General features: G+C 40.5%; 1 protein-coding gene across 9 annotated transcripts in view; it reads left to right on the top strand.

Moving 5' to 3' along the window:
• LOC140483855 (contactin-4-like) overlaps nt 1-25,377 on the top strand; it is a 2,466,301-nt gene that overhangs the window by 164,010 nt on the left and 2,276,914 nt on the right. Inside the window, exon 3 of one of the 9 annotated variants that reach the window (XM_072582597.1) lies at nt 9,964-10,093. The exons of the other annotated variants lie outside the window; for them this stretch is intronic. The gene's annotated coding sequence lies outside the window, so the exon portion shown is untranslated. The remainder of the gene's footprint in view (nt 1-9,963; nt 10,094-25,377) is intronic. 9 annotated transcript variants of the gene reach the window in all.

Here is a 25,377-nt window from a genome sequence, read left to right as displayed (position 1 = left end):
TATTTTGGAAAAACACATTTCTAAAATGTCATTACTACTTAGAAAATCTCAGATCATGGAAGTGTTGTGGTGCAGAAGGAGGCCATTTGTGCCATTATGCCTTCACTGGCTCTTCAAATGAGATTCTGCCAATCTGCTGCGTTTTTTTCCTCTCTGTCCTTATGCACTATTTTATCAGAATAATTATTCAGTTATTCTTGAATGTCTCAATTGAGCCTGCCTTCATCACATTTCCAGACTGTGCTTTCAATAGCCTAACTAGTCACTGAGTAAAAATGTTTTTCCCATATTGTGAACCATTTCTTTTAAACCTGTGCTTTCTTGTTCTTGTTCCTTTTAGAAGTGAGGAGTTTCAGTCTAAAAACCCAGCCATCCTCTCAGTTATGGAAACCTCTTGGCTGCCTTCTTTGATACAAGAGGAACAGTGTCAATGTCTTCAATCTATCCTATAAACTGAAATTTCTCATCCTTGGATCCATTCTTAGAAATCACTTCTGCACTTTCTCCAATGTGATCACATCCTTCCTCTCACATACAACCTAGAACTGACCTGTAAATGTGTCCAAGATTTGAAGTAGCACATTTACAGTGAGCGAGCTGTCAAAATGGACAGGCCGGGCTTGGCTAACATGGCAGGACCATATTTCCGAGCTGCTGTTCCTCTGTGAACTCAGGCAGTGTTGCTGAGCACTTCCCAGTTTTGTAAGTGGTGTGAGCATGGATCAAGCAATCTGGGGTTTGTGTCATAAGCATGGGCATTGACATTTCAAATACGTTTCAGATCTGGTTGATCTGTTTGAGGTGAAATTCGATGCACCCAATTTTCCTCTAATTTTTGAACATTGAACATAACTATTGTTGGAATTTGAGATTTGAAAGACCTTGAGATGGTTGTACAGGGAAGAGAAAGCTGCAGTCAAAAAGTAAAACAATTTGTAAAATATCTGAATCTGGGAGCAACCAAAGGAAGTGGGTGTAAGGATGCAGTTCATGAGAGTTTTGGCCAGTGAAGAAATTTATTCACTCATGTCACACCTCTGCGATATCTCTTCCACTCCTTTATTAAAATATGCCCAGTTTGAGTTTGAAACCCTGAACACAATCATCATCATAAATCTTAATACCTGTTCAGTTACTGCAAACATCCTCCAACTGAGAGCTGTCCAAGCAGCAGAAACCTTGTTTGGAAACACTGATGTTGTGCTCTGTATAATAGTCTGAGATGTAACATGATCTCACAAACCTGGTGTGTGTTTGAGTGCGTGGATTCCAGACCAGAGTCACTGAACTAATGCCATGAGTGAATCATGTCTATCCCCCTACAAGTGAGCTCTTGATCTGTCATAGGAAATTAAGTTCAAGTTGTATGAAGACTGTTGCTGAGTTCACTTTTTGTTCATTCATGGGGTATGGGCATCACTGGCTAGGTCAGCATTTAGTTCCCATCTATAATCGCTATAATCCTTAAAGTGAATCTCCTTCTTAAATTGTTGCATTCTTTGGCATGTTAGGAAACCCACAGTGCTGTTAGGAAGAGGATGCTGCCATTTTGATCGAGAAACAGTGAAGGAATGGGTTGTGGTGAGGAGGGGAATTTGCAATTGGTGGTATTCCCACTGGCGTGAAGGAGTTGTCAGGAAACCAGGCATCATTTGTTGCTTCTCTCCTTCAGCTTGTGAAAATCGTCAAGTTTTCCTGAGGTGTATGCAAAGGAAGCTTGCAGTCAACAGAATGCTGTGACAAAGCCTGTGATCTGAAATACATTAGTTAGAAACAAGCAGTCAGAACAAACACAGAGGAAATGAATTTAGACTGATTCTTTCTGTATTAAGAGCCTGCTTGTTTTCCCTCATGCAGCAGTGCACTGCTGCAATGTTATTTATGGCTTCCATGATCATGGAAGGATCAAGATGCGTCACAGAAAAGAACCATGGTTACATCATCAGCTACAAGCTGTCCTTGCCTTACTTTAGAATTGTTGTTTTGCCTGATTTCAGTCATAGCTTATTTGGTGAAGTGAAGATGCCTGAAAGGTGTTGCCTCACTGAAGTTTAAGGGAATTGAACTGAAGAAAGAAGCACATAAATAGGCTGTATAGCCCTCATCTCTACCCTGATGTTCATTGAGATCATTGCTAATTTAAATGTGGCCTTAAAAGCCCACCTGTTTCCCTTAATCCTTGATTTTTGTGTTTTTCAACAATCTCAATCTTGAATATATTCAAGGCATTAGCCTCCACAATCCTGAAAGGCACTTGGTGAATACGGCTTCTTTTCGAGATCCTGCCTTCCCCTCCTCCCCTTTCTTTTCTATCAGCTTGACCTGTTCCACAAAGTCTCTGTACATTGTCTCATTCACTCTTGATTCAAAGAGCAAGACCGAAAAGGTCCCTGATTTGTAGAAGTAAATTGTTTCAGTATGAGCTTTAAGAACTGCTTCATCTCCAACCGTACCAATCCCAATCGGCTGTTTAGACTTCAACCATACTTCAAAAACACCTATAATTGCATTAACAACCAGAATAAATAAACCAGCAATTACACTGTAAATTGTTCATGATCCCTTTAAATAGCATTGATGTCAGGCTTTCTTACAATTTACATTGTGTACAGTTGTGCCCATGTAATATAACAACCTGCATTTATAGATTCTCTTTAACATAATAAAGCATCACAAGGCACTTCACATGAGCACTGTAAAGGAAAATTTGATAGCCAGCCACATAAAGAGATATTAGAGCTGATGATGGAGACCTTGGTTAAAGAGGCAGGTTTACCTTTGAGTTACAGAGTCACAGTCGTCTGCAGCATGGATACAGGCCCTTCTGCCCAACTTGTCTATGCTGCCCAGCTTTTACAATTTAAACTAGTCCCATTCACCTGTGTTTGCTCCATATCCCTCCATACCTGTCCCATCCATGTACCTGTCTAAATGTTTTTTAAATGACAAACTGGCAAATGGTGGGCGGCATGGTGGCACAGTGGTTAGCACTGCTGCCTCACAGTGCCAGAGACCCGGGTTCAATTCCCACCTCAGGCGACTGACTGTGTGGAGTTTGCATGTTCTCCCCGTGTCTGCGTGGGTTTCCTCCGGGTGCTCCGGTTTCCTCCCACAGTCCAAAGATGTGCAGGTCAGGTGGATTGGCCATGCTAAATGGCCTGTAGTGTTAGGTTAGGGGTATGGGTGGGTTGTGCTTCGGCGGGTCGGTGTGGACTTGTTGGGCCGAAGGGCCTGTTTCCACACTGTAAAGTAATCTAATCTAATATTGTACTTGTTTTCACCACTACCTTTAGCAGCTCATTCCAGATACTCATCACTCTCTGTGAGAAAAGTATTGTTCCTCTGTACCCTTTTGTATCTCTCTCCTCTCACCTTAAACCTATCTTTTAGTCTCCCCTTCCATGGGGAGAAGCTGCTGACTATTTATCTTATCTACGCCTCTCATAATTTTATTGATATCCTTAGTCTGCTACACTCCACGGAAAAAAAGTCCCAGCGTATCCAACCTCTCCTTATAACTCAAACCTTCCATTCCAGACAGCATCCGAGTAAATCCTTTCTGTACTCTTTCTAATTTAATAATATCCTTTCTGTAGCAGGGCGACCAGAGCTGCATGCAGTGCACCAAATGTGGCCTCACCAATATCTTACAGCTGCAACAAGATATCTCAACTCCTGTACCCAATGCTCTGATCAATGAAAGCAAGCATGCTGAAAGCCTTCACCACCACCCTATCGACCTGTGACTCCATTTTCAAGGAGCTATGAACCTGTACCCTTCGATCTCTTTGTTCTATAACACTCCCCAGGGCCCTACCATTAACTGTGTAAGCCCAGCCCTGGTTTGCCTTAACAAATTGCAAGACCCTGCATTTATCTAAATTAATCTCCATCTCTCATTCCTAAGCCCATTGGCCCAATTGATCAAGACATCACTGCATTCCCAGCTAACCTTCTTCATTGCCTACTATACCACTAATTTTGGCATCATATGCAATCTTGGTAACCATATTGCCATCCAAATCATTTGCATAAATGACAAATAACAGTGGATCCCTGTAGCACAGGCTGGTCACAGGACTCCAGTCTGAAAGACAACCCTCTCCCACCACCCTCTGTCTTCTACCATCAAGCCAATTTTGTATCCAATTAGCTAGCTCTCCCTGGATTCTGTGAGATTTAATCTTACTCAGCAACCAACCATGGGGTACCTTGTAAAAGACCTTGAAGTTCTTAAAGAGAAAAAGCAAGACAAAGGGTCAGAGAAAGCTTCAGAGGGAATGTCAGAGGTTAAAGCTGAGGCATATCCATCTGTGGTGAAACAACAGAAGAGGCCACAATTTGAAACTGAAATATCTGAATTTTATGGGACTGAAGGACAACATAGATAAAGGAAAAAGAGGGGTCTGAAGTCATTTGGAATCAAGATTAATAACTTTGAATTTCAAAGCATTGCCTAACTGGGAATTGAGCACAAGTCAGTGAGTACTGCAGTAACATTTGAATGGAAATTAATGTGAAGAAGACAAGGACACAAAACTTTCAATGTCTCGAAGTTTAAATATGGTAGAATGTGAGAAACTGGCCAGGATTTCACTGGAGTTGTCAAGTTTAGATATATTCTGGATTAGTGGTGCTGGAAGAGCACAGCAGTTCAGGCAGCATCCGAGGAGCAATAAAATCGACGTTTCGGGCAAAAGCCCTTCATTAGGACTTTTGCCCGAAACGTTGATTTTACTGCTCCTCGGATTCTGCCTGAACTGCTGTGCTCTTCCAGCACCACTAATCCAGAATCTAGTTTCCAGCATCTGCAGTTATTGTTTTTACCAAGTTTAGATATAACAAAGTCATGAAGCAAGGTTTAGGCAAGGGATGAGCTTTGAGAAAGGCAGAGTCAGGCAATGTGATGGAGAAAACAACTGATCTTAGTGATACTGCACTGATTAAATCTGACACCAAGGTTGCAAACAGATTGGCTTGGCTTGGGCAATTGCTAGGTTAGAGGGATACAGCGTGCAGGGCAGGGATTGGAAATAATTGCCTCAGTCTTTCCAATAGTGAATTAGAAATAGTGACACGAGACATCCTCTAGTGTCAATGTCAGAAAAGTAGTCTGCGAATCTAGTCACAGTGGAGGAGTTGAGTAAATTGGTGGGGCAGAGCTGGATGTCAGCAGTGTACATGTGAAAACTAATGCTGTGCTTTCATGTGATATCGCTGGAGGATAGCATGTTGATAAGAAACAGGAGAGTACTAGGGATTGATCCTCCAGAAACAGAAGAGGTAACTTGCATGAATACGATGATAAGCCATCGGAGATAATATTCTGGACAAGAATGGAACCGTGAGTGCACTTTCACTCATTTGGATGACAGTGGAGAAGTGTTAAGGGAAGATGGTTTGGTCGATGACGTCAAAGTCTATTGATATGTTGGGGAAGGATTGTTTACCTTTGTCACAGTTTCATCAAAGTGTAATTTGTGACTTTTAGTCCTGCTGGGAGGAGTAGAAATCTGATTGGAGGGATTTAAACATGGAATTCTGTTTGAAGATGGGCATGGATTTGAAAGAGTGCAACTCCAAAGGGGGTCAATATATGCACAAATAGTTGAAGGTGGCAAAGCAGGTGGATCACAGGCTTAAAAAGACATTGAGAATCCAAGTTTGGATAGAGGCAGACAGAATGAAGTAATTGCTGAAACTATACAAAATGCTAGTTCATTCTCAATTAGAAATTTCGATCCAATTCTGAAGACTTTAGAGGTGGTGCAGAAAAGATTTATGACTGTGCTTCCAGTGATAAGGGGATTTGGTTATCAGAATTGATGGAGGAAACTGTGGTTGATCTCCTTACAGAAGAGAACACTGAAAGGAGATTTGACAGAGATGCCCAGAATCATGTGGACACACAACAAAGTTCCCATTGGGGAGAAGAATATGAACCAATGGATGATGATTCTTTTCGGCAATCACATCAAACCTTGAGGAAAACTTTTATAGCAAGTTGTTCGGATCTGAGAAAACCTGACCAGGAGATAATGAAAGCAGATCTGATTATAGCTTTCAAATGGAATGGAATAAGCAATGAAGAGACAAGATTTGCAGGGAATTTGGAAAAGAACAATGAAGTAAGTCTCGCTGAGATGCTGCTGCAGAGCTGCATGGGTATGTGGTGCAACCTTGATTTTGTGAATAGAGCAGGACCTGAAGGCTCTTTATGTGATTCAAGCAGCCTGATCTGGAAGTGAAGCACTAAAACAGCGGGCCACTATAAGAGAGTCAAGTCTGCTTCCCTTTACTGAAGGGGGCAGAAATTAGGATCATGCTACATGAATCTGTCAGTCTGAGAGGGATTAATGAATTCTTTTTTGAAAAGTCAGACATCAAAGATACTGTGGCTGAAATGTGGAGTTCAGATCAGCAGCTCTGGTGTCAGTCAGCATTGCAAACTTATTAAGGCCATAATGTGCCTGCTGTGCACACTGCCAGTGGTTATTGGTGCTGTGTGTGCTGTCATTCATAGCTGACAACTGTGTTGGTTCTTTAAGGACTTACACTATCTGATGTGTGAGGATAGCCACTGACTGGTCTGGCTGAAAGAGTTGTGTAGAGTAAACATGGTGTCATTTATAGTTTCTGCAATTCAGTATTAGTTGTAATAATAGACACTACATATATTACAAAAAAAACTGTTGAGTGGGTTGATCTGTCTCCCATGAGATCCTATTTTACTCCCCCATCAAGCCCTCAAAACATCTTCACAGTGGATGGCTCTTAGAGTGCGCAATCAAATATTTACCCTTTCAGATACTTCCAGATAGTTATACACCAATTAGATAACGGTGGTTGTGGTGAAGTGACAGTGTCCCTATCTCTGGGTCAGGAGATCCACATTCAAGTCTGCCTACTCCAGTGTTGTGTAATAACGTCTAATTGGGTTGATTAGGAAATACCTCCAACAATTGGGAGCACCTTTCTTGATCAAAAAGTAGCTTCTAACACACTGCCCGTCAGAATTGTTCCCAAGCATCTCAGCCCCAATTTTCCAGCATTTGATTGCACTGCAAACCGAAAGAATTGAATGTCAGATATCCCCATTTATGCCAAACATTCATCTTAATGGTGCACAGCAGTGACGATTGGCTGATTTTTGTTTAATGACTTCAATCAGTACCCACTTGTTTGCTTTTAATGATTTTATTTAATTGGGCTTACTCTGACTGTTTTCAGTCGATTATTTTTCATTGGGGTAACAGCACGGGGTTGCTGCAGTTGGACAGTGATGAAATAAAATGAGTGAGAATTTATCTTTGTACTTGTTGTGTATGCAATATGATGACCCCTGCTGAAACAAAAATAGATATGTGGTGATGTGTTATGCCCAAGACAAACAGTCCTGTCACGTTCATTGGAGTGCTTTTCCAAAAAAAAATCGACCACATCAAGAAAAACTTCCATCCCTTCGAATCATGTCAGGTATAAGATGGAATCAATACATTTTTTTGATGTAAGACAAATGACAAGAAAACACAAATGATTGCAAAATTTCTTGGCTTATGCTTGATGGTTAACTGTTGAACCATGAGAATTTTTTTACGCAAATAGCAGACCCGTAGATGGATTTTTAAAATTCTGTACAGGATTGAAAGAACGGAGGCAATTTTAGAAGTACACAAGAAATTACTGAGGTATCCTGCAAAGTATAAGTAAAGAAACTGCTTTATATCATCCCTGACATCTCCAATGTCTCTTTGTACTTGTTAAGTTTTGGTATATCTGGCAAGCCAATGTGGGAGGATCTTGGTGTGAGTCACACTAAAGATTTTACTGTTTTGTTAAATAAAGTACCCAAGAGATTGAATTTATAAATCAGGAAAACTGAGAAATTTAGATTAAAATTGAGAAGCAGTTTCTGACCTAGCAGTGAATATTCATATCTTTTATCATTCTTTTATCACTTGAACCTAACGTGGCGTGTCTCCTAAGAATCCATTTTTCACAGAATGATTGCGTGGGTAGGAAGTGAACTTTATTAAGAAAGCACTGAACAGGAAAGCAGTTGGAGGGATAGTCTAAAACATTCCAGTTCTGAGAAACAACAAAAGAGAGAAACATTCTTGAGGACTAGGCAATCTAGTTTGTGTCCAACTTCCTCATTGTCACCTGGTGAAATGCAATATATTTTTAAGAAAACTGAAAAGAAGTTAAGTTAACCCAATTGATGTTATCTTTGTGGCATGGTTTCTTTGGCAAAAGGAAATATCTGTTATTTAGTTTTCCCTTCTTCACACAGAATTTGACAATAAATTTTTTATGATAACTGTCACCCTGTAAATTCGCTGTGGCAAGTTTTATAGTTTAATGAATTTAATTGAATCTAATGCCATTAGCGTTTCTCTTCAGTTAGTTCTTGCAAATTCTTAGATACAGTGGTAGTCTGTGTCCATACTTAGAAACACTTAAAAATCATTTGCCCTTGTGCTGATAAGTGATATGTAATATTCGAATGGCACACATAGGAAGTAATGGCCAACTCCAAAAAGACAGAATTATGAGAGTGACAGACTATTCTCCAAATGCATATCCAACAGTACTCAGGAAGCCTGACAGCAATTAGAACAAAGTCACATGCTCAATTGACATGTCTTCCATAGCTTTAAACATTCCCCCAATCACTGATGCAGCAGTTTGTACGAGACTAAAGGCGATGCATTAAAGTACTTTTTGGCAGCATAAGCCAACTGGAAGGTCAAAAGCAGCAGATGCACGAGAACATCTGGAAGCATCCCTCCAAAGTCAGCCACAGAACGTGCTGACTTGGAACGAAATCAGAACTCCCTCCCTCCCTTTGCTGAGGTCAAAATCATACTTACTTCTCAACAGCACTACTTGTGCCCAGACACCCAACGGACTGCAACAGTTGAAGAAGAGGAGGGGCCAGTGTCTTCTCAAGGAGAATTATGAGCCGGACAACAAATGATTACCTTACCATCCACTTTGTCAGTTGCTGAAAGAATCCAAATCCATTTTCCTGTTTCCCTGAACTGGATTGATGAATCTCTCTAATTAGATATCTGTCCCTGCCACAGACAAGACATTTCAAAGTGTATAAACACATTGTATGCCACTCTTGTGTTAATGTTGGCCAAATGGCAAAACAAATGAAGAAAAATGGTGGCTGAGTGGTTAGCACTGCTGTCTCACAACACCAAGGACCTTGGATTCGATTCCAGCCTTGGGCAACTTTCTGTATGGAGTTGCACGTTCTCTCCATGTCTGCGTGGATTTCCTCCGGGTGCTCTGGTTTCCTCCCACAAGTCAAAATTAGGTGGCTTGGCCATAAATTGTCCATGGATGTGCAGGCTAGATAGATTAGCCATGGGATGTGCAGTGTTAGAGGGGTCTGGGTGAGATCCTCTTTTGGGGGGGGATCATTGTGGACTCAGTATCTGGAAAGATCTTTTTTCTACACTCTAGGGATTCTAATAATCTGTATTAAACTGTATAAAACGTTTGGCTTGTGTGTGGTCAAGAACTGGAATGGTGCTTGAACGCAAGAACTGTTGACAAACGTGCTGCCCAATAGAGCAGCCCTGTGCTTGCGCACAAGGATATCCTCAGAGGTTCTTGCAGTCAGACACCTAAACTTCAGAAGACTGAAGTAACTCATAGGTACATGGATGATCTTGAAACTATTTCTGACAAGTGAATAATCCTGAATGGGTGGGCACTGTCCTGAGTCAAATCATATAACATTACCTTGCTACTATCTGACAGTGGATGTCATTGAAATTTCTTTATTGCTATAGTTCCCATAGTGTGATGCAATTTACCATGCACAGAAGTTAACTGTCACAAATACTGAATAACATTCTTCCTGTTTTTTTCTTTTCAATCTATATTGCATGACAGCATTATTTAAATAGGCACAGATAAATGTGATGTTCTATATAATTATTTCAGAGACAGAACAAAGTATCACCATTTACATTTATTGACCAGTGCTTCAACCTGCTGTGGCTCCATTTTGAAGCTTCAAAATTGGGATATCCCTGGAGTGTGACAGTGGCTATGGTGGAGAACGATCAGAAAAGTGAGTGGAGAAATTTATGAGAGTAAATGGGGGGATATTTGCATAAGGAATAGCAGGTTAAGTGTGGTATAAAGTGCTTAAATCTGCAGTGTTTTAGAAAATAATACCTTTTTCATTTTTTATTTGCACCAGGAATCAAGCCTCAAACATCTGCTTCTTAAAATACTCCACCAAAATAAAACCCCAAAATTTTAAAGGATTCTCACAACTGTTAAAACATTGATTCGAAGCTGCACTTTGATCTGTAAAGCTTGCAACTCCAAAATCTTGTCTCACAACCACATTGGGGGTTGCAACCCCCAGTTTGAGAAGCTGATTTGGAGGTATATACTTTTCTGTCCATAACTTCAGGGTCTTTTAAGAAGTCATTGCATTGAGTCGTTGATTAAAAAAAAGCCTGATGACTTTTAATTTCCATTATGGATTTTCATGATGTTATATTAGTACTTTGCAAAATAGTTTTATTGGAGTTCTAGCTCAGCTAAAATGCTGAGTAAGGATACTCAGCATTTTAAAACTCAGAAAATCATATTACATGAAAAATAATTCTTTCAAAATATGTAATTTAACCACTTTTTCATGGTCATTAGCTTGTTGAAAAGAATTTATCACAACTTGGTTATATAATTTTGGGTTGGGTGGTTTCATACAGGAAACCTCGTTTATGTTTAATGTATGTGAAATGTGGGGGACGAAGGAGGAAAAGGTGGCTTGTGTCCAGAAAGTGCCTTTATTGTACGAATGAAAGTTTTGCGTGTGGAAATCTAATCTGTATTAAATATAGTGTTATTGAGTGACATAGCAGGTTTGAGGGGCTGAATGGTTTACATCTGCTCCTAATACTGTCATGATGCTGTCACTTTAAGGGGTTAGTTTGTCCTGGTTTTGTTTTGAACAGAGGTTGTAAAGTAGAGGCACCAAGCTGCCTACTGAATCCACTTGTGTAAACAGCTTGGGAGGCCTTGTGGGTTTTATTTTAAAAAGCTTGAATGGATGCAGCCAGCTCTCAAAGATCAGAATCTCAAAGTAGTGTCAGAAAATATTGGGGTCTCAATAGAGTTGGAAGCTTTAGTGAACGTCTCCTGGCTGCTATTGTCTCTGAATTTTCTCTTGATGTTTTCCTCTTTGATTGGAGAACTGCATTTGAGAATCTGTCCAATATTTTCCTTTTTCTTTGCCAAGGGCTTGTGTATGCAATGTTACTATATTGGAACCGTTCATTAGTAATGGTTACTGCCTCTATTATTCTATTAACTTTTCCAGTAGATTTAAGTTATTCTAAATTCCTCTTTCTTTGGTTGTATTACAAGTTTGTGTTTTGCTTACACCGAGAAGACTGACCAGTTGCATTCCATCAAGAACTGACATGTTACAATTGCCTATAAAATAAGAAAAAGTTAGGGTTTAGGCTATCTTCTGAAAATATTTTGAAGGGGTTCCTGTCTGGTCCATAACAATTCAGACATGCATATACTGATTGCTCATGTGAAGAATTATTTCTGCATAACCGTCCTATAATAATCTTGCATAATGTTAAACACATGTCCTGATTCAACTATTCCAATTCAATTTGATATAAAAGTACCAGATAACATTTATCTAAACTTCTTTTTATTGACTTTGTATGGTCATCTCTCAATCAATACATCGCAAAAAGGTGCCTTCCCTCAACATTGCTTGTGGTGTCAAAACCTGTGTGTGTTTTATACTCATCAAACTGCATAGTACTGGTTCTGGGGCACAGAATATTTTTGACTTCAAGCATTCACTGATCAAATATGGCATGATTCAACACTGAGTACAGTTTCTAATACTCCAGCCCAATATTATGTCTCACCTTCAGAAACACACATGCTGAAGTTCCATTTTGTTTTTTCCATCCTTGTGAATAGAATTGCCAGTTTATTTTGAAATTCAGAAAATTATAGTGTATATCCATATTGCCTACTTGTCTGTCCATCTGTTAGGCCAGATCTCAAATGGTACTTGTTTCTGAATAATGTAATCATGCAACATTACATGTTTTTTCACTGTGATAGATATCATTTTTCCCACCAAACAAAATTGCTGTAATTTAACCACAGGCTGGTATGTAAACAAAGTGAATTCAAATTATAAGTTGTCAGGATTTTGCACATCGGTGATGTAACTTGTTTTCTATTGAAGTTTCTTTCCTAATCCAGCAGCAATTGTTTTTTCTGTCAATTCCTGAAATTATTGCTACGAATACTGCAAGCCTGATTCAGCTCAGTTTCTAATAAAGATTTAGTGGCTGTTTTTTAAAAATAAAATGAAGCAACATTAATAAAGATTTCTTCATTACCACTGAACATAGCAAACCCTTGGTGGATTCGATCATTAATCATCATAGCTGGCCTCTCACCAATCCCTTGTGGCTTTGTGCTACTGGAGAATGTCAATAACTGAATTTAGTCATTCAGAAAGCAAGCTATATAGAGTTGACTTCAATTGAATGCTTCCCTTCTGGGCTTAATTCAACCTTGATACAAAGAGTGTATGATGGGTTTCTGGTTGATAGAGAAATGCCAAAAAGAAAGCTAGCTTCTGATGGGCAATAACCTCACAACTCCTTTAATATGATTGGTGAGGTGTGTTTCCCATGTGTTCCACAAGTATGCCTTAATCATTTACTGCTAAATATTCAGCATAGGGGTTTGTGGGCTGAAGTGAGCATTTTTTGCTGTAGAATCATCCATTAATGATATGATCAGCAAAAACAAGTTATTAACTAGTTTCCTGGTGAAGCCTCAGACCCAATAATATCAGAAACTGAAGACATGCCATTGATCTTCAGCTCATGGGCAGTTGATTGACTTATAATGACCTTCAATACTTTTGCACACTTCAAAAAACTTCATATAAACTTTTCATTTGACATTTATTGGGAGTACATCCTGAACTTGTCTTGGTTAAAATAGGATCTGTAAGTCCCTAGTTGTAAAAAAAACTTGAAATACTTAAACCTATCAGAAGAAAAATGCAATCTGTGTTTCCATTGAATAAATTCAGATCTTATCTCACAAATGACTAGCACACAAATCTTCCCTTCCCACTTTATATCTCTCCAAGTCTGCACATACGCAAATACATGTGCACACATGTGCGCGCGCGCGCACACACACAAACACAGACATACATAACTTGCTTCTCATCCCGAATACAGCACAAACACAATGTACATTTGGTGAACAAATCCTTTATAATCCTTTGATTTGCAATTTACCTGAGACTTCACTGTCTAATTTGAATGCCCTGTTCTCAAATAAAAGGGAATCAAATGACTATTCAGATGAACGTAATGCTTCCTCTTTAGAGATTATACCTAGCTCTTTTGTTGTAGTTGTTGGATTGAGAAAAACTTTCCAAAGTTATATTTTTCATTGCAAAGCAAAACAGTCCTTTTGTTTTTCCACTGACTGAAAATGTAAAATACTTCCTCTCCTAAAAATAAGACGCTATTATTTTCTGGGTCTGTCGATAGTGAAGGAGCAAAATTGGCCTCTAATACAGTGATATCTACTTCTTGTCAGATGTGGGAGTTTAAAGAGAGTTTTCAGGTTACTGCGGATTATATCTGTCATAAATGCTGTAGGCTGCGAATCTTATCAGATCGAATGGATTGGTTGGAGAGACAGTTAGAAGCAATGAGGAATTTGCAACAGCAACAGTTTGTGATGGATGGCAGTTATAGGAAGGGGGGAAAGTCTCAGATACAGTCACGCAGATGGGTTAACTCCAGGAAAGGTAAGAGAGGTAGGCAGCTGCTGCAGGAGTCTTTTGTGGATATACCCATTTCAAACAGGTATACTGTTTTGGAAAATGTAGGGATTGATGGATTCTCAGGGGAATGTAGCACAAACAGCCAAGTTTCTGGTATTGAGACTGGCTCTAATGCAACAAGGGGTATGTTGGGTTGTGTTCGGCGATTCTCTAGTCCAAGGTACAGACAGACGTTTCTGTAGCCAGCAGCGAAAAAGCAGAATGGTGTGTTGCTTCCTTGGTGCCAGGATCAAGGATGTCTCAGAGAAGGTGTAGAATGTTCTCACGGGGGAGAGGGGCCAGCAAGAGGTCATTGTCCAGATCAGAACCAACAATTTAGGAAGGGAAAAGGTTGAGATTCTGAAGGGAGATTACAGAGAGTTAGGCAGAAATTTAAAAAGGAGGTCCTTGAGAGTAATAATATCTGGATTACTCCTAGTGCTACAAGCTAGTGAGGGCAGGAATAGGAGGATAAAGCAGATGAATGCATGGCTGAGAAGCTGGTGTATAGGAGAAGGATTCACATTTTTGGATCATTGGAATCCATTTTGGGGTAGAAGTGACTGGTACAAGAAGGACGGATTGCACCTGAATTGGAAGGGGACTAATATACTGGCAGGAAGATTTGCAAGAGCTGCTTGGGAAGATTAAACAAGTAAGGTGGGGAAGGTAGGACCCAGGAGAGAGTGAGGAAAGAGATCGATCTGAGATTGGTACAGTTGAGAACAGAAGCAAGTCAAACAGTCAGGGCAGTCAGGGACAATGTAGGACGAATAAATTAAGCTGCATTTATTTCAATGCAAGAGGCCTAACAGGGAAGGCAGATGAACTCAGGCCATGGTTAGGAACATGGAACTGGGATATCATAGCAATTACAGAAAAATGGCTCAGGGATGGGCAGGACTGGCAGCTTAATGTTCCAGGATACAAATGCGAAAGGGAGGAGGGGAGTGACATTGTTGGGAAGGGATAGCATTACTACTATTGTGCTGAGGGAGGACATTCCTGGAAATACATCCAGGGAAGTTATTTGGGTGAAACTGAGAAATAAGAAAGGGATGATAACCTTATTGGGATTGTATTACAGACCCCCAAATAGTCAGAGGGAAATTGAGAAACAAACTTGTAAGGAGATCTCAGCTATCTGGAAGATTAATAGGGTGGTTATGGTAGGGGATTTTAACTTTCCAAACATTGACTGGGACTGCCATAGTATTAAGGGTTTAGATGGAGAGGAATTTGTTAAGTGTGTACAAGACAATTTTCTGATTCAGAATGTGGATGTACCTACGAGAGAAGGTGCAAAACTTGACCTACTCTTGGGAAATAAGGCAAGGCAGGTGACTGAGGTGTAAGTGGGGGAGCACTTTGGGGCCAGCGACCATAATTTTCTTAGATTTAAAATATTGATGGAAAAGGATAGACCAGATTGAAAAGTTGAAGTTCTAAATTGGAGAATGCCAATTTTGACAGTTTCAGGCAAGAACTTTCGAAAGCTGATTGGAGGCAGATGTTCGCAGGTAAAGGGACAGTTGGAATAAGGGAAGCCTTTAGAAATGAGATCACGAGAATCCAGAGAAAGTATATTCCTGTTAGGGTGAAAGGGAAGGCTGGTAGGTATAGGGAATGCTGGATGACGAAAGAAATTGAAGATTTGGTTAAGAAAAAGAAGGAAGCATACATCAGGTATTGATCGAGTGAATCCTTAGAAGAGTATAAAAGAAGTAGGAGTATACTTAAGAGGGAAATCAGGAGGGCAATAAGGGGACATGAGATAGCTTTGGCAAATAGAAGTAAGGAGAATCCAAAGAGTTTTTTACAAATACATTAAGAACAAAAGGGTAACTAATGAGAGAGTAGGGCCCTTCAAAGATTAGCAAAGAGGCCTTTGTGTGGAGCTGTAGAAAATGGGGGAGATACCAAATGAGTATTTCGCATCAGTATTTATTGTGTAAAAGGATATAGAAGGTATATACTGTCAGAAAATAGATGATGACATCTTGCAAAATGTCCATATTACAGAAAATGAACTACTGGATGTCTTGAAATGGGTAAAGGTGGATAAATCCCCAGGAAGTGATCAGGTGTACCCTAGAACTCTGTGGGAAGTGAGGGAAGTGATTGCTGGGCCTCTTGCTGAGATATTTGTATCATCACTAGTCACACGTGAGGTGCCAGAAGACTGGAGGTTGGCTAATGTGGTACCACTGTTCAAGAAGGGTGGTAAGGAGAAGCTAAGGAACTACAGACCAGTGAACCTGATGTCATTGGTGGGCAAGTTGTTGGAGGGAATCCTGAGGGACAGGATGTACACGTGTTTGGAAAGGCAAGACTGATTAGGGATAGTCAACATGGCTTTGTGCGTGGGAAATCATGTCTCACAAACTTGATTGAGTTTTTTGAGGAAGTAACAAAGAGGATTGATGAGGGCAGAATAGTAGATGTGATCTATATGGACTTCAGTAAAGACTTCGACAAGGCTCCCCATGGGAGACTGATTAGCAAGGTTAGATCTCACAGGATATAGGGAGAACTAGCCATTTGGATACAGAAATGGCTCAAAGGTAGAAGACAGAGAGTGGTGGTGGAGGGTTTTGTTTTCAGACTGGAGGCCTGCGACCAGTGGAGTGCCACAAGGATCGGTGCTGGGTCCTCTACTTTTTTTCATTTACATAAATGATTTGGATGTGAGCATAAGAGGTGCAGTTAGTAAGTTTGCAGATGACACCAAAATTGGAGGTGTAGTGGACAGCGAAGAAGGTTACCTCAGATTACAACAGGATCTTGACCAGATGGGCCAATGGGCCAAGAAGTGGCAGATAGAGTTTAATTCAAATAAATGCGAGGTGCTGCATTTTGGGAAAGCAAATCTTAGCAGGACTTATACACTTAATGGTAAATCCCTTGGGAGAGTTGCTGAACAAAGAGACCTTGAAATGCAGGTTCATAGCTCCTTGAAAGTGGAGTCACAAGTAGATAGGATAGTGAAGAAGGCATTTGGTATGCTTTCTTTTATTGGTCAGAGTATTGAGTACAGGAGTTGGGAGGTCATGTTGCAGCTGTACAGGGCATTGGTTAGGCCACTGTTGGAATATTACATGCAATTCTGGTCTCCTTCCTATCGGAAAGATGTTTTAAAACCTGAAAGGGTTCAGAAAAGATTTACAAGGATGTTGGAGGATTTGAGCTCTAGGGAGAGGCTGAACAGGCTGTGGCTGTTTTCCCTGGAGCGTTGGAGGCTGAGGGGTGACCTTATAGAGGTTTACAAAATTATGAGGTGCATGGATAGGGTAAATAGGCAAAGTCTTTTCCCTGGGGTCGGAGAGTCCAGAACTAGAGGGCATAGATTTAGAGTGAGAGGGGAAAGATATAAAAGAGACCTATCGGGCAACTTTTTCACACAGAGAGTGGTACGTGTATGGAATGAGCTGCCAGAAGAAGTGGTGGAGGCTGGTACAAATGCAACATTTAAAAGGCAGTTGGATAGGTATATGAATAGGAAGGGTTTGGAGGGATATGGACCGGGTGCTGGCAGGTGGGACTAGATTGGGTTGGGATATCTTGTTGGCATGGATGGGTTGGACTGAAGCGTCTGTTTCCATGCTGTACATCTCTATGACTCTATGACTCTAAAACACCTCTCCTGCCTTACTCAGGTGGACTATCGCTGTTATCAAGTATTAGGGGGTTTAATGTAATTAGGAATTCTTATGGTTTCCTGCCCTTTAATGAAATGTAAACCACTTGTCAATATTCTTTTGTGCTTGTACCTTTGTAATGAAACATGGCAATTTTACCAAGGGAAATCATGTGGGTTAATTATGTATGATGTTTTAATGTCAAATATGGTACTAACCTAAAGTCCATCAATATTAATTCATTCTTTTTATTTAATAGATTGATTTGTGTTGTTAATTTGGTATTTAAAGAGTTACAATGAGTCGAAAGTCTGTCCAATTGATATGTTTTTGAGACAAGAATGATGATTATCTTTATTATTTAAGGTAAATAGTTAACTGCTTTGGGGTTGGACTTGGTCTTGCAATTGGCAGATAAATGATGCAGTGCTGTTTAATAAGGATGCAGCCTGTTTGATTGCAACTAAGATGAAGCCAAAACATCCTGCAAGCATTTTAAGATAAGGATTGAGAGATAGTAGTCCTATTGCCACATGTGCTATTGATTGATAACTAATTGTATAATACGTTAGTAAAAACTCCCCCTAAGAGTATTAAAAACTTGCTATTATGAAAGGAACAGACCAATGTTCATCTCAGCCAATTAAGCATTTCAATTAATTAAATGAGAACAATTGACAAGCAAGTGGCCATCAGTTTTTGCTTCACAAATAAGCTTGGTGTTGACAAGTGTTTGAATGTCAGCATTTTGGGCAAATTAAATTGAAAAAAAAATCCCATTTTTTTTTGCTTCTCAAATATTAAACAGGTAGTGTTCCCAGATGTGGAACTTTGATGGAATAATTGTGAGGATTACCGAATTATTCGTGTTTAGTTTGTATATCAGTTATAGGTTAGAAAATAGTGTTTCCAATGCTGATAGAAATATCTAAGAGCCACAGATCTTCTGTGCTTTTGATCAACAGAATGACATTATATCAATATTTCTCATGTTACCCTGGTCTTATTGGAGTCTTAAATATGACAGTGACCTACTCATCCTTGCAACACAGCATTACAGAGATCATATACTGCTGCAATGTCACAGCAATGCATACTTTCAGGACAAGGTCACTTGATTGTCTAGGTTTATTTGTAAACAGCGAGCATCTAAAATCAAACATCAGAGTATTATCACTTAGAATATGTGTAATGCAGAAAATAAATTATCTTAATGCAGTGAAAATTATGCAAAGAAATATTGTTGCACAATTCTTTGCTTTTGCTTATTACTGGATTAATCATTTTTTCAAAAGGTTCTAATGGCAGATGAGAGTGCACATTAAGCAGATCCATGTCTCGTATCCAACAACCAATTGTTCTCACAAAGCGCCACCATAGCCTGGCAGGTATTACTTAGAGGGTAAAAACGAGGACTGCAGATGGTGGAAATCCAAGTCTGGATTAGAGTGGTGCTGGAAAAGCACAGCAGGTCAGGCAGCATCCAGGGAGCAGGAAAATCAACGTTTCAGACAACGTTTCAGGAATAGAGTAGCACCAAAGCTTCTTCCAAGTTAGCACAGAAAACAATTTGAAACTAAAATGCTCTGAATTAACTAACAGCAATCAAGAATGAAATTTGAAATGAAATGTTCTTTCTAATGTGTTCATTTTATGGCAGTTTGCTCTGCCAACTGTATTTCAGCCACCACCAGGATCAAAAAGTGTCTCATGGCTCATGTCTCCAGTTTGCAATCCAAATGCAGTATGCAAGGTGAACTGTGATGCAACAACATGTTTAATTATTAGTATACCGATGCAAAGGTTCTCCTACCAGAACTGATCTGGAGAGATTCGTTGTACTCAGCTGAATGTGCTCTCAAATTTGTCATAGTCTGCTGCATCCTACAGAACTAGCCATCACGAAGGAATTGTTGTTGCATTGAGCTACCACATTAGAAATTAAGAGGTGAAAGCATAGAGAGGAGCAGTAAAAGGAGAAGTAGGGAAGAGAATGGGAGGCTGCAACCAAAAGCTCTTTCAGTACTGCTATGTATGAAATTTCAAGATTATCATTCATAACCGCAACTCCAGATCAATAAGAATAAGGTGGCAATGAAGGAAGAGATGAAATTATAGATGCTTGCACCATCTGCAGTTTCTACGTTTGAAGTGATTGAGTGATGAGTGGGCAGTGGATTGTGAGGCGAACCATATCATCTACAAAAGTTTCAACCCCTTTGGTGACCACAGCATCTGCAATGGCTATTCCGATAAATATCACAATAAAGTTTGGATGCTGTCATGACATGAGAGTGACTGTGAGATTTATAATGATGTCTCTTCATCATCACGGTCTTCCCACTCGTGACAGGTCTTGTGGACCTGGTGGAGGAAAAGCAAAAGGGTGGAGGTGTCTTGAGGAAACTGGCACATGCCAGCACCATATGCAATTTGAAAATCAGAACTTATCGGATGAGAGGGAGAATTATATTTGCATGTGCTGATTGCTTTGGGCCACAGCTTCTGTCATTGGGACTTTTAATGGGAATGATCAGGATAATGACATTCTATCAGACCCATCACCCACCAATTTGCTCCTGCTACCTCCAGTTGTTTTTTTTTTCCAAAATTCCTTCATGGGTGAGGGCATCTCTGGCTGAGTCAGACTTATTTCCCACTGTAGACGGGGGTTAAGAGTCATTCACATTGCTGCAGGTCAGGAGTCACATGTAGACCAGACCAAGTAAAGACAGCAATTTCCTTCCCTGAAGAACATAAGTGACCAAATGGGTTTTTCCAGCAACTAACAATGGATTCATGGTCATCATTAGACTCATAATTCCAGACTTTTTTGAATTCAAATGCCATTATGTGCCATGGATTCAAACCCAGGTCCCCAGAACACCTGGGCCTCTGGAATAACAGTCTTGCAATATGGGCAGCATGGTGGCTCAGTGGTCAGCACTGTTGCCTCACAGATCTAGGATCGGGGCTTGATTCCAGCCTTGGGTGACAGTCAGTGTGTAGTTTGCACATTCTCCCCGTGCCAGTACAAGTTTCTTCTGGGTGCGCTGGTTTCATTTTACCATCCAAAGATGTGCAGGTCGGGTGGATTAGCCATGTTAAATAGCCCGTAGTGTCCAGGGATGTGAAGGCTTGGTGTTTGGTCATGGGAAGTGCATGGTTGTAGGGGTAGGTCTGGGTCGGATGCTCTTTAGGGAATCAGTGTGACTCAATGGGCTGAATGGTGTTCTTCAGCACGAGGGATTCTGTCACAATTGCCTCCCTTCTCTTGCCTGTATGCTTCATTCTCCATTAAGAAATCTGTGTCAGTGGGTGTGGTGCAATGCATTTGTGTAATGGGGCTATTATGGGTGAGTAAGAAGTGAGATGTGATTATGTGACTGGCAAAAGTACTAATTGTGCCAGGGCTATCTTATTAATGAAGGTGGTCTTATAATCATTTGCTTGTCAGAGTTGGATTAACTCCATGGTTAGTTTATTCATTTTTATTCATTCATGGAAGAGGGTGTCATGGACTAGGCAGCATTTATTGCCCATCCCTGATTACCCAGAGGGAAATTAAGAGTCAACCCCATTATTTAGGGTCAGTAGTCACATAAAGGCCAGACCAGATAAGGATGTCAGTTTTCTTCACTAACCGATGTTAGTGAACCAGATGGGTCTTTCTGACAATCGGTCATGGTCATTAGTATACTCTTAACTCCAGATTTTTATTGCATTTACAATCCTCTACCTGTCATAGTGGGATTTGAACCTGAGCCCCCAGAACGTCACTTGGGTTTCTAGATTAAAAGCCAGTGATAATACCAGTAGACAAGTAAAACTCTTGATTTGTAATGAAGCAGACATTACAGAAACACAAATGGTTTCTGAATCTGCAACTTGCAAACCCTCAGCAGTTCATCTGGCAGCCGAATTCTTAACAGTGAATGCAAAACATGGAGTCCTTAATGGTGATTTATCCTGAATCCATTGTTCAGCTTTTTCCTCTTCAACCTCTTATTTTCTTTCCATAGCAGAGAGCTGATATTCTAGCTTTACTAATTCAAAGAAAATCAAGTATTCCATTCTTCTTTTATATTCAGTTCTGCTAGTGTTCTTGAATAGTCTGCTGTAGTTTCTGTTGTGTTTGATGTTGGACACATTCTATGGATTATGAATAGTGCAAGGTCATAGCATGCTGGTAGACCTGCAGTTGCTTGTGAAGTAAAGTTTTGTAGATCTTTTAACATCTGAGTGGATTAATTTCATTTGCCCTCCAGGTACTTATCCTACACATGGAATTAATGAACCTATGTTTCTTCTGCAAGTTTTCTATTTGTAGGCTTCACTATGTTTTCCCATGTCTTTGTGTGTGTGTGAAGCAGAGCTATCAGGGATTGTTTTATAAGCAATTTTCTCTTTGCCAGTCTTAGAAAATAATGAATAATTACTAGTTCTCTTATTAACTGTGCTCTGTGCATTCACGTAGATGCAGTGTAACTCTGATTAAGACTTCATTACTTTCTCCCTGACTTGATTCCATCTATGAACTCACTTTTGCTGTTTTCACGCTATTTGCCTCACCAAACATTTTGTAACAAAAATGCCATGCAATGAACTCAGCCCTATTCAAATGCAACCTATCCAGCTTGTGCCAGTGCCAGCTCCCTGGGGCTAGTCTCACAGTCCCAGACTTTGAAAACCCTCTTTCCTGCACAATTTTCCAGTCATGTGTTCATCTGTATTATTTTCTTAATTATGTACTTACTTGCTCATGACACTAGGAGTAATGTGGCGAATACTATTTACTGTCCGCTTACTACCTAGTGCCCTAAATGCGAATTGCAAGAGTACATCCCATTCCTACTTGGGCTATTACCACCATTGTGGGCCCTCCCATAGAAGAATGTCCTGCAGCCATTCTGTGACTGCAGAAAAGCATGTACAAAAAGAATTTCCAATCAGTACTGTCCTTTTGATCCTCTTCTTACTCTCCTGTACAGATGGGTCATTTGTGGTGCCATGGGCTAAGCCAACATATCATTCCTCCAAGGATCCTTATCCTTACTGATATCCAGCAAAGAATGCCAGTTCCTTAGTGGGATCCCTCTGTATTCTGTAGACAGTCTGGCAGTCAACCATTCCCAACCTACTGGTTGGCCCAAACTTGTGGTTTGACCAGGTCTTTGAAAGCACTCTGCATTTAGTCAGTAATTGGCAGAAATTGTTTAGTAGGTGAGGAATGAGGCGTGATGAATTTTGTCTGTCAATGGTATTGTTGGTAGAGTATGGTATGTGAATGTATTGACCTTGGCCACTTTCTTGAGGTCATTAAAGATGAACAAGATTGTTTCCAGGACCTGTCAAACTCAGCCGATAGCCAGCTGTTCCACTGTCTTGTTGGCACAGTTCTGAAAGGTGTCCTACTCTGCCTCCCCATGACTCCCTGCTCCTGTATTCATTATTCTCTTCACATTGAAGTCCACTTGCTACTTCTTGTTTTACATCTAAGAGGTTGCTAACCAACTTGCCTTTCTTTTGCAAGATAAAGTGGACAGGGAGTCAGTTGGATCAATCGGTTGGATGGCTGGTTAGCCATGCGGATTGACACCAACAGCATGGTTTTAATTCCCACACTGGGACCACCATGAAAGTCCCAACTTCTTAACCTCACCCTTCATCTGAGGTGCAGTGACCCTCCAGTTAAAGCAGTTGTGTCTCCCTAATAAGAGAACAACCTCATTAGGGAATTTGGTGACCACCTCTAAGATGCAAAACACGAAGTAGCAATGGTTAAACTGATGCATAAAGCAAGGTGCATGTCTCTACCTAAATCTAGGGGACTGCACCCACCAACATTGTAGCAACCGTTGCAGGGGACATGGTCTGTTGTGGTGCTTAAACTTTTATAATAATAACTCCGTAGCTAATCCTTCTCCTCATTCCATTTCACCTTAAATACTCAATTACTACTGAACTGTGAAATGTTCAAGATGCAGATGGTGGAAGAATGCACTTTTTACACTTCCTCCCCCATCAGCTTGTTGATGGGTCCAACCTCCAAAAGCTTCCCATTGTGCTTTTCCTCTTGTTTGATACATAAGGACTGTAACTTGGCCAGGCAGCAGTGGTAAAGATGATAAGATGCATTTTCATTCAATTTCACAATCACGCCAATTGCAGGTAGTGGCATTTAAGTTACATTAAGGGAAAGATATGCATATCGTGACCTGCATCCAAGATAGGGTACAAGGATAGTGCACTTGCAAGATCAGCAATCCATGGGATCACACTGTGCTTCTGTTGCAGAGGACTCAGGGGATTTTGATGAGGTTGTCTACATAAGAAGGTTGGTGGATTGGAATGTTGCTGATGGATCAGTGTGGTTATTACTCAGGGTACAGGACACTAGACCCAAAATGTTAACTCTGCTTTCTCTCTGCAGATCTGCCAGACCTGCTGAGTTTCCCTAGTTATTTCTGTTATTGTTGATTCTTGATAAATATTCACGTTAAGGAATCTTTCACCAATTTGGCGCAGGGCTTTTCACAGAGTTTGGAGCTAATCCTTTCCAGTGAGCAAGTATGAGCCATTCCAGCAGCAACACTCATAGACACAATGAAAATGCATTGTCTGATGTCTATTGCAGCATGAGAAGAAGCCTTGGAAAATCTGATTGCTGTTGAAGCTCAGATTTCTGTAATGCAAGATGAGCAGGCTGCCATGCTATAATGCCTAGATTGCAGCAACTCAGATCACAAAGTCCTCAATTGTAGCAATGCAAGCAATGTTTGCTGCCATGCAAATTCAGGATGCTACCTCATGACTTTGGAAGAGGTCAGATACGTTTGGAAGGTGTTGCAGCTGTTACGCAATCTGTGCACCAACAGATTGTTCGGATTGTTGGAACTCTGTGCTGACCTATGGTAGTGGCTCTATGTAGCACTAACTTAGAACTTAGAATAGTTACAGTGTGGAAACAGGCCATTCAGCCCCACAGGTCCACACCAACCCTCCGAAGAGTAACCCACCCAGACCCATTTCCATCTGACTAAAGCACCTAACACTATGGGCAATTTAGCATGGCCGATCCACCTAGCCAGCACATCTTTGGACTATGGGAAGAAACTGGAGCACACGGAGGAAACCCACACAGACACGGGGAGAGTGCGCAAACTCCATACAGTCACCTGAAGCTGGAATCTAACCCGCTTCCATGGTGCTGTGAGGCTTCAGTGCGAACCACTGAGCCAGCATGCCACCCCCAAACCTGTTGTTCCCTCTCAATGATGGTAGCTGTTGTCCTCTGTTCATCAGCCAATCCAGATTGTTGACACCCATGAAGAGATGAAATAATTCAGCGTCAGAATTTTCGGAGTCAGCCATGTTAGGTCATCTGTGGAAGGGTTGGAGTGGGGAGGAATGTGATGACCTTGTGATTTTATTACCAGATTATTAATCCATTGCATTAGTATTGTTCTGAGAACTAGGATTTAAATCTTGTTATGGCACATGGTGGAAATTCCATTCAATAAAACTCTGGTATTAAGAGTCTAATGATTACTGTGAAACCATTTATTGTCAGAAAGTGAAAATTAGATTTGCTAATATTCTTTGGTTGAGGAAAATTGTAGTCCTTAGTATTTCTAGCCTACATGTGACTCCAAACTCACAGTAACGTGATTGACTCTTAACTGCTCACTGGGGAAATAGAGGTGGGCAAACTTGCTAAACACTCAGGTGGAGCAGTTCTTTCTGCTGGTGAATGTGTTTGGCTGAACAGTCTTAAGAGAGGGCGGTAACCAGAATGTTGACTGCCCAAATGGCAGCACTTATGCTCACATTACACTCTGAACAACATTGCAATCTGTCAACTCT

Source organism: Chiloscyllium punctatum, chromosome 12 (genome assembly GCF_047496795.1).
Source record: "Chiloscyllium punctatum isolate Juve2018m chromosome 12, sChiPun1.3, whole genome shotgun sequence".
Lineage (NCBI taxonomy): Eukaryota > Metazoa > Chordata > Chondrichthyes > Orectolobiformes > Hemiscylliidae > Chiloscyllium > Chiloscyllium punctatum.
The sequence above is the reverse complement of the archived record's forward strand: the minus strand, read 5'-3'. Positions and strand labels throughout refer to the sequence as shown.